Source organism: Elephas maximus, chromosome 2 (assembly GCF_024166365.1).
Source record: "Elephas maximus indicus isolate mEleMax1 chromosome 2, mEleMax1 primary haplotype, whole genome shotgun sequence".
In the NCBI taxonomy this organism is placed as follows: Eukaryota; Metazoa; Chordata; class Mammalia; order Proboscidea; family Elephantidae; genus Elephas; species Elephas maximus.
The window spans coordinates 80,997,638-81,007,024 of NC_064820.1; positions in this window are offsets into that span (position 1 = coordinate 80,997,638).

Here is a 9,387-nt window from a genome sequence, read left to right on the forward strand (position 1 = left end):
TTCAAAGGTCAGCGGAGCAAGGGCGGGGGTTTGGGGACCATGGTTTAAGGGGACTTCTAAGTCAATTGGCAAAATAATTCTATTATGAAAACACTCTGCATCCCACTTTGAAATGTGGCATCTGGGGTCTTAAATGCTAACAAGTGGCCATCTAAGATGCATCAATTGGTCTCAACCCACCTGGAGCAAAAGAAAATGAAGAACACCAAGGTCACACGATAACTAAGAGCCCAAGAGACAGAAAGGGCCACATGAACCAGAGACTTACATCATCCTGAGACCAGAAGAACTAGTTGGTGCCCGGCCATAACCAATGACTGCTCTGACAGGGAGCACAACAGAGAACCCCTGAGGGAGCAGGAGATCAGTGGGATGCAGACCCCAAATTCTCATAAAAAGACCAGACTTAATGGTCTGACTGAGACTACAGGAATCCCGGCGGTCATGGTCCTCAAACCTTCTGTTGGCCCAGGACAGGAACCTTTCCCGAAGACAACTCATCAGACATAAAAGGGACTGGACAGTGGGTAGGAGAGAGATGCTGATGAAGAGTGAGCTATTTGTATCAGGTGGACACTTGAGACTGTGTTGGCATCTCCTGTCTGGAGGGGGGATGGGAGGATAAAGAGAGTCGGAAGCCGGCAAAATTGTCACGAAAGGAGAGACTGGAAGGGCTGACTCATTAGGGGGAGAGCAAGTGGGAGTACGGAGTAAGATGTATATAAACTTATATGTGACAGTTTGACTTGATTTGTAAATGTTCACTTGAAGCTCAATAAAAGTTAATAAAAAAAAAAAGTATGTTTGTGATTTCCTGAACAGGTGTTGCCATTCCAGCCCCTTGCTTTTACCTTGGCCTAAAAAGCTTTTGCCCTGTCCCTTTATCTTGCTAATCCCATCTTGTCCTCAGGTCTATGGTTATCTTCTCTGGGAACTTTTTTCTCAGCCTCCACAAGGCAGCCCCTGAAATCTGATTTAGCTGCCCTCCCTCTGAGCTTGTATCGCCTAGAACACAGCTCTAGAATAGCACTTGTCACTGTTTTATCATCTGATTTCTCCCCCAAGACTGCAAACCTCTTGAGAACAATTTTAACTTTAAAATTGTATACCATGCACATAGTAGGCATTATATATTTATTTAAATGAATGATTGAGGCAGCTCATTGTATAAAAATGAGCAGGGAAGTGAGAAAAGACCTGGATTTGAATCCTGATTCTGCCTTCTTCCAGCTGAGTCACTTTAGATGGAGCACTTGGGCCTCAATTTCCTCTTTTGTAAAATGGGGCCAATTGTACTTACCTCTTAGGGTTTTCCTAAGAACACTTGATAGTTTGCCTGCACTGAGTAAGTACTCGATGATATTAGTATCTTTTATCCCTCCATCTGAAACTTAATGTTATTAGAGGATCCAGAGCTGGTATTTGCATGAAATATCAAGGCCACATTTCCAGACAGTCATCATGCTGACCCTCGCTCCTCTGCAGTGAAAATCCTGATAGGACCACAGGGTGAGGCGTGTGAGATCCTGGATCTCAAAGATAAAGGTGAGAACCCTCACTTATGGGAAGAGTACTTGTTAGAATCATTAAAATGCAGTTTTCTTTCCCCTTCATTGAATGCATTATATTTGCTTAACCACTGAGTTAGTTTTAATACTAAACACATGCATGACAAGGAAACTGCTAAGAAAATTGCAAACAAAAGCCAGAATAACTTTGTTTCTAAGACTGTGGTCAAAACAACTGGTATAAAAGTGAAAAAAGTAACCAGTGATTTCACCTTCATGCTGCAGCCCTCATTATGGAGTTGAGTTCTCCAGTAATAAGAAGCAAGACCCAGTAGGTTAAGTGAGGTTTTTTGTAGGGATACATGGGGAGATAAAGAGGATAGGACTGTCACCCCCACAAGCCAAGCTGCAGAGGAATCCAGGGACAGCCAGGCCTCTGTTCTGGAGACTAGGGGACAAGATTCACGGGTCTGAGCCACAGCAGCAGACTTTTGGTGATACCTATTCAAGGATTTCACCATCACATGGTCTTAACAACCCTCTGCCTCTGTTTCTCCTGCCCCTGTTGCTACTGACTAATTGGCTTTGTCTGATGGGTCATATTCAAGTACCCCCCCGAGAGAGACATTCTCATTGGTTCGCCTACCACCTTGCAGTATAGACTGCTTCTGTTTCACAACACTCTGTAATGGGCCAGTTCATAAGCCAGTGATCGCCTCAGACCAATCTGCTTGGCCCAGGTGACAGGCTACATGGTCAACTTCTCTCAGAATGGGCTGTGAACCTGAAAGTTTCTCAGAGTGTAATAGACTTATTTGTCTATTTCCTTTATGAACTGGTGAAACCATTTGTCATGGAGAGTTGAGGGACAGGATCATTTGTCTGCCAAATGTCAGATTTTGGAGAATGTGGAGAGAAAAGCCTGTTCTATTTCCCCTGAAAATGTATTTGATGTCTCAGTGATTTCATCTCTCTCTCTCCATTTTGAAGTTCCTGGGTGGTACAAACGGCTAATGCTAACCAAAAAGTTGTTACGTGTCCACCGGGGAGGCACCTTGGAAGAAAGGCATGGTGATCTACTTCCAAAAAATCAGCCATTGGAAACCCCATGGAGCCCAGTTCTACCCTGACACACATGGGGTTGCCATGAGTCAGAGTCAACTCAAGCAACTAGCCCATTCTATGCAAATAACACGCACCTTCTGAGTTTGTTTGCTGGCCTTACCCTCTCCCCCTGAGGCACCCTCACAAGTGCTACCATGTCAATCCTCTTCCACATGTTGCTATAAAAAAAATTAGCATAGAGCCCTTAAGAAAGTACCTGTTGGGGGAAGGCAAGGCCAGCAAAAAAAAAAAAAAAAAAAAATGCAGAAGGTGAGCATTATTTGCATGGAAATGCATTAGTTCTGTCCATTTCAGCCATATTTTTTCAAACCTCTCTCTTTCCCTACTGGACCTTCAAATCTATAGTTTTCTTTCCCGGAACACTCCTTCCACAGCCCCTCACCCTGGCTAAAATACCTGCTCATTACTTAAGAAAGTTTTTTTGACGTTCCAAACAAGGTTCAGTTTCCCCTGTTGTAAGCTCTGGTAGTACCTTGCATGTCCTCTTTCATAATATTCCTTGCATTTATAATTATGTAATCTCTTTCTTTCCTGTTGACTTAAGCACAATGAAAGCAGAAACTGTCTTGTCACTGCTGTTTCCTGACGTTGGATGTAGCTCCTAACACTTAAAAGTACTTAATAAATATTCATGGAATGAACAAGCTTTTGTTACCATGATATCTGGACAGAACACTCTTCATGTAAGAAGAGTGTATGAACTGACTTAGAAAATAACATTGGAATCATTATTCCCTGTCCTTGAGCATAGAGGACGTAACATAGTTGGAGCTGGGCTCGTGACAGCTCACAAGGACACTTCAACTGGGCCCTGAGGTATAAAGACCATAGCTAAAATAATCTTGGAAAATATCTTTTAGGAAACCTTTCACGTAAGCCAATCAATGAGAACACAAAAGGCTTTCCACCTTATTGTTCTTCTATTAGCATTTACTGAATAGAAAATTTGTTAGACCAATGAAGACCCTCCTGACTGTCATTATTGAAACCCGTACCAATGATTATTAAGAAAGATGATTCAAAATGTCAGATCACAATTTCTAGCCAATCTGTGAAAAGATGAAGATTTCAAAGGTTTGCCCATTTTGTCATGTTAACATATGCTGATGACTCTGTAATACTCCTTAGACTCAGGCAGACGTGGCTCTAGCAGCATGCTTGTCCATGTCCCACTTTTGCCTTTTTGAATACATGCTGAATACAACTTTCTTTTTGCTGTACTAAACTTTGTGATGTTTTTTCCCTAAAACAGAACGCCTACTCTCTCAACGTCAGACAGAAGCAAAATAAAATGTTGTGAAGTTGCAATAGCAGTGATCGTGCTCTGGAGGCGCACCGAGAGTAGAAAAGCTGGCCTGCACCTGGACAGGCTGGAAGCTTTCCAGGCATGTGCTTGGGAAATGACTCGGGATAGTGAATGCTGGCAGGTAGGCAGGGAGGAAGACAGGCCCTGTGATGGCTTCCACCAATGAGTGGGTCCCTGAGGGGACAGGGGTGACTTTCGTCCCCTTGCAAACACGCTACCTTCTGAGTTCCCCATCCCAGCCACCCCCAGCCTGCCTCAGAGGAGCCGCTCAGGGCCACGATGGAACAGTAAACATGGGATTTTGTTTGCTGACTTGGCTTAGGAACAAGGCCTCTCTCTGACCTTTTCCCTGCACAGTGATAAAGAAAAAGGGCATATTCAAAGCAAGATTGCACAGGTTTCCCATGAGTATGGCCACAGGTTTAAAGGGAAATACCTCAGCTGCCTGGAATGGGCAAGGTCAACTACCCGAGCCCGACCCCAGAGAACTTCTCCCCCAGTGCAGATGCAAGGGTGGATTATCTAATAGGCAAGGTAAGTACAGTGCTTACCTTCTTACCAGATCACCTGTAGTGAACAATTTCACGATTTTTCACGGCATCAAAGATTCTGCTTCGAGGTGTGCCTGGCATCTGTCCCTCTCTCAACCCTACAGAACCTTCCTACAGAATTAAAGCCTCTCTTCAAATTGACAATCCCTGACAGGGACAGATGACTCAGAAAGCTTACACATGGGTTTACTTGTGCTTACTTACTAATCTTTAGTGACCAGTTTCACTACAGATTAGTAAACACAAGTAAGCCCATGCTTACCTTGCTTTCTGGGTAATCCGCCCCTGTGCAGACGCCTCCCCACAGGGAGCAGGGAGCTTCAGTCACTGGGAGCACCTGTGCGGGCAGGCAAGGGGGTCTGCTGGTACTTGAGGCTGCTGTTGTCAGCCACCACTGGTTGGCGGGAACAGAGGCCCTTGGTTATCTTGGTTAATGGCAAATTGTGTTTAGGATGCACAGGGAACTAAGGGACGGGAACCAGCCACACAGCCAGCCTTCATGGAGACCTGGATGTCACTCAGGACATAAGAGCAGCTCTAGCAGCCCCACAAGGGGCCCTGGTAGTGCAACAGTTCAGTGCTTGGCTGCTAACCGAAAGGTCAGCTGTTTGAACTCACCAGCCACTTTGCAGGAGAAAAGACCTGGTGATCTGCTCCCCTAAACGTTACAGCCTAGGAACCATAAGGGGCAGTTGTACTCTGTCATGTGCGATCGCTATGAGTCAAAAATCAACTCTCTGGCACTTAACAACAACAGTAGCCCCACAGCAACTCTCATGCCTCAACTGCAGTTTCCAGAATCATTCTCTGGGATTATTAGACTGGAGTTGCACTGCCACTAAGATGACTCAGTTTGTCTCTGCCTCCAATTTTATGACTTCTGTGCCTGCTGACCACTGTCCTATCTACTGTCCTCCTCTCTGCCTCAAGCTTCTGTCTTTACTCTGTGGTCTCTATCTTAAGTCCCTCCCTACTGCCGGCTTCCCTTCCCAGAGTCTCACATTCAAACTCAGACAGTAGATTTGATGGGTTCAGCCTGTCACCATGACTGAGCTCCCATGCCAACCCCTCATAGGTCATTGACCAACCAATGGGAGGCCGCCTTTGCATTAGGGGTCGATGTTTGCCTCCATCAATTAATTTTAACTGAAGCCACATACACAGAGTTACATGGTATAAATCATTCAATCCCTTGACAAACAGAGCACCTCCTATATGACAGGTTTTGTCCTCGCATGAAAAATATAGAGATGAAATAAAATAACACAAGCCACCACCTTCAGGGGCCTCAAATTTTACTGGGGGGGGGGCGTGTGGGGTAAGGTGGAGGGACAAACGAGAAACAAAAAATAAAATACAAGCTAGATGTTGATTAATGTGATGGAGAAAAATAAAGCTGGTTAGAGGTATAGGTAGGCATATGTGTGTCCATTTTAAATGAGATGGCTGGAAAGACACATGTGAGAGTGTGACATTTGAGTATGATATAAAGAAGGCCAAAAGACCAAGAAGGAAGCCTTCAGGGAGGGGGCACTGGCCATGATGGGCATGATGAGGCTTCTGGTTCTGACACGGTCACCACGGAGGATACTGGGGAAGCCCCTGCCCTGTAGGGCCTCGCACACAAGAGAGAAAGAGACATCCATAAAGCACGTAGTGCAGTATATGAGGCTTGATTAAGACCAAGAGTGACCCAGAGCGCGGGGGGAGTTTAAGGAGGGAACGAGAGAGTAGGCACTCACGCTGTGTCTGCACCTGTTCCTGCTGTCCCAGAGCCTTACTATGGGAGCAAAGGTGCCCTGGTCTCCCAATTCAGAATGCTCCGGATCAGTGGGCCTTAAACCTCGGAGTGCATTAGAATCACCTGGAAGCCCTGGGACGTTACGCTGCTGGGCCACACCCCAGCAGTTCTGACTCACTAGGTCTGGGATGGGGCCTAACAATTTTCCTTTCCCAGGTGATGCTGATGCTGATGCTGCTGCTGCAAGCACCACACTTTGAGAGTACCACGTCCTCTTCTGAATCGAGCTTGCCTTTCCGGCAGTTTCCTGCAGATGTAGGGCCGCAACTGTTCTTGAGTTCTCTTCGGCAAAATTTTACTTAAAAGTGCTATTACTGATACTGTTAAATAATTTCCTCATTCTGTTGGATCACCTTTCTTTGGAATGGGTACAAATATGAATTTCTTCCAGTCGGTGGGCCAGACAGCTATCTTCCAAATTTCTTGGCACAGACGAGTGAGCACTTCCAACATTGAATCTGTTTGTTGAAACATCTCAGTTGGTATTCCATCAATCCCTGGAGCCTTGTTTCTCACCCAGTTCCTTGAGTACAGCTTGAACTTCTTCCTTCAACATAGTGTCTGACATATAGGAAACTTTTTAAAGTGTTAGCTATTATTTTTATTAGACTCTAGATACCATGTTTACCTGGAGAGCTCCAGGGGACCCTTTTCTTCCAAAGCAGACTTCCTGTTTCTCCCGTTTTCAAATTAAACTGCCCATTGAATTCTAATTTCCAATTAAGTGGAAACCACCAAATTTCTGTTCATTTGCAAAATCAAAGCTAATAAATGAGCTACATGGGCTACTGAAATGATTCCCAAACTGCCCAACACTTTAAAATTTTTTTTTTCCTGGCCCCACCAATAATAAGAATCTCTTAAGATTTGGAGACATGGAATCTGTAATTTTTTTTTTTAACCATTGGAGCCAACTCAACAGCAATTTTTTTTTTTTTAAATGAATGAATGAAAGATATTTTTATTGTGCTCCAAACTGGAATCTGCTAGCCCAGGTTTTATTTTGATGACTGAGCATTTAAATGCTCCTAGGAAAATAGTTTTCTAGAATTTCCCATCATAACAGTTATCCATCACAAATAAGAATTTTCTAATAGGTATTAATTATTTCTTTATAGTATCTATATTGTTGCCAGAGAAGGAAGAGGCTGTATTTTAGTCAAATCTGTGCGCTCACCACATCCTTCATGGAAGTAAAACTTGTTTCTAGTCTGCATTCAACTGAGCTTTGTTATGTTTCAGAGAGGAAACTGTTCAGTCTGGTGTCTGAAGAACTTCAGTCCGTCTGTCCAAGATTTCATCAATTTTGAATGGAATTTTTTTAACCCCTCTTCGCAGCTACCAGGCAGGCTGAGGCATCCATCCTCAAAGTAGTCTGGTCTCAGAAGGCCACACCCTCCCCCACTCTGGTAACCGTCCCTCCTCTTTCAGAGGAGGTCTTCTCACCAGGGATGGTCTTTGTGAAGCTGAGAGGGAGAGCTGGTTCTTCACACTCTTTCAGTATGCTTGACTTTTAAGCCAAGAGCATTGTGCCTGAGACCTTTCATACACACTGTAGTTGTTGTTGTTGTTAGGTGCCAATGAGTCGGTTCTCACTCATAGTGACCCTATGTACAATGGAACAAAACAGTGTCTGGTCCTGCGCCATCCTCACAATTGTTGTTATGCTTGAGCCCATTGTTGCAGCCACTGCACTACCCCATCACAAAGGTCCTTGGGTGGTGCAAACAGTTTGCGCTCAACAGCTAACCTACAGGTTGGTGGTTGAACCCACCCAGCATACTACAGAAGAATCATCTGGCAACCTGCTTCTGTAAAAATTACAGCCAAGAGAACCCTACGCAGCAGTTCTACTCTGTAACACATGAAGTTGCCATGAGTTGGAATTGACTCCTCGACAGCAACTAACAACAACAACCCCATCACAGCACTAGGAGTCAGAAGTATTGTCATTGTCATGTGCATTTTAGAGCTGAGGAAACTGAAGCTCATATAGGTTGTGTAACTTGCCTCGGATCACAACAGAAGGAGGTGTCAGGACAGCTCAGACATGGAAACCCAGGCACTTCTCACTGTACAAGATACCCCATTGGTAGCTTCTTTGAACTTGTCTTATCAACCACAGATATGTTCTTATTTTTTGTGTATGATCTTTTTTTCCTCCATAATCCTGGGTTTGAAGGGCTCCATTCAGTGGTTACTTAAGGATATGAAGGACTTGGTTCTATCCCCCAGGGAATTCTAATAAGTACTGGTGCCTCCATTTCCCCATCACACAGGGTCATCTCACATCTGCTCCCTGCTCGACTTAACCATTGTGAATATTAACATAATAGCCAATCACGTTTAAATCAATTATGCGTTTAGGTCTGTTCTCCCCATAGTACAGGAGTTCTGGGTTGTTTTTGTTTTTATGTTTCTAAATTAACAATGCTGGTCTTAGCTCTAAGGTCCTCCCTCGGCAGAAGGTCCGACTATTTCTTGTGCCTGTGTTATTTTTTCTGGGCAGGCAGCCTTCTCAGCCACCCTTGCACCCCGGTAGCCCAGCCTCAGACCTGGGGTGGGGTGGGTAGCAAAGGACTGCAGGAATCCCCCAAGCTGGCAGCCGCAGCTCTGTGCCCTCTGCTCCTTCTGGGGCCTTCCTTCAGGAGCCATGGGAAGCAAGATGGGGAAGAATGCTCCAATGGGAATGGAAAAGACTTTTTCATTTAATATTTAGACTTCAGCTTTTCAAGTGTTCAAGAAACACGTGTTTTCAAATTCAGGGCAGCCACTATAACCTGAAACGTTGGCTAGTGGTGAATCTAAATGGTCTGAACTCTCAGCCCCAGACAAGTGGGGTGACCATATAATGCCTTTCCCAGCTCAAAACCCTCCAGTGGCTTCCCTTCTCATTTAGAAGGAAACCAAAGCCCTGCAGGAGCTGCCCTCTGCCTTTAAGGTGTTTGTGCTTTCTGTGCTCCCCTCAGCCCCCTCCCTCCACTGCCCACACCTGGAATGTTTTCCTCCTCAGCAGCCCCCTTTTTTGTTTCAGGTCGTAAGTTTAAATCTCAGCTCCTCAGAATTTGTCTCCAGCCACACAGTCTGGAGCAGCCT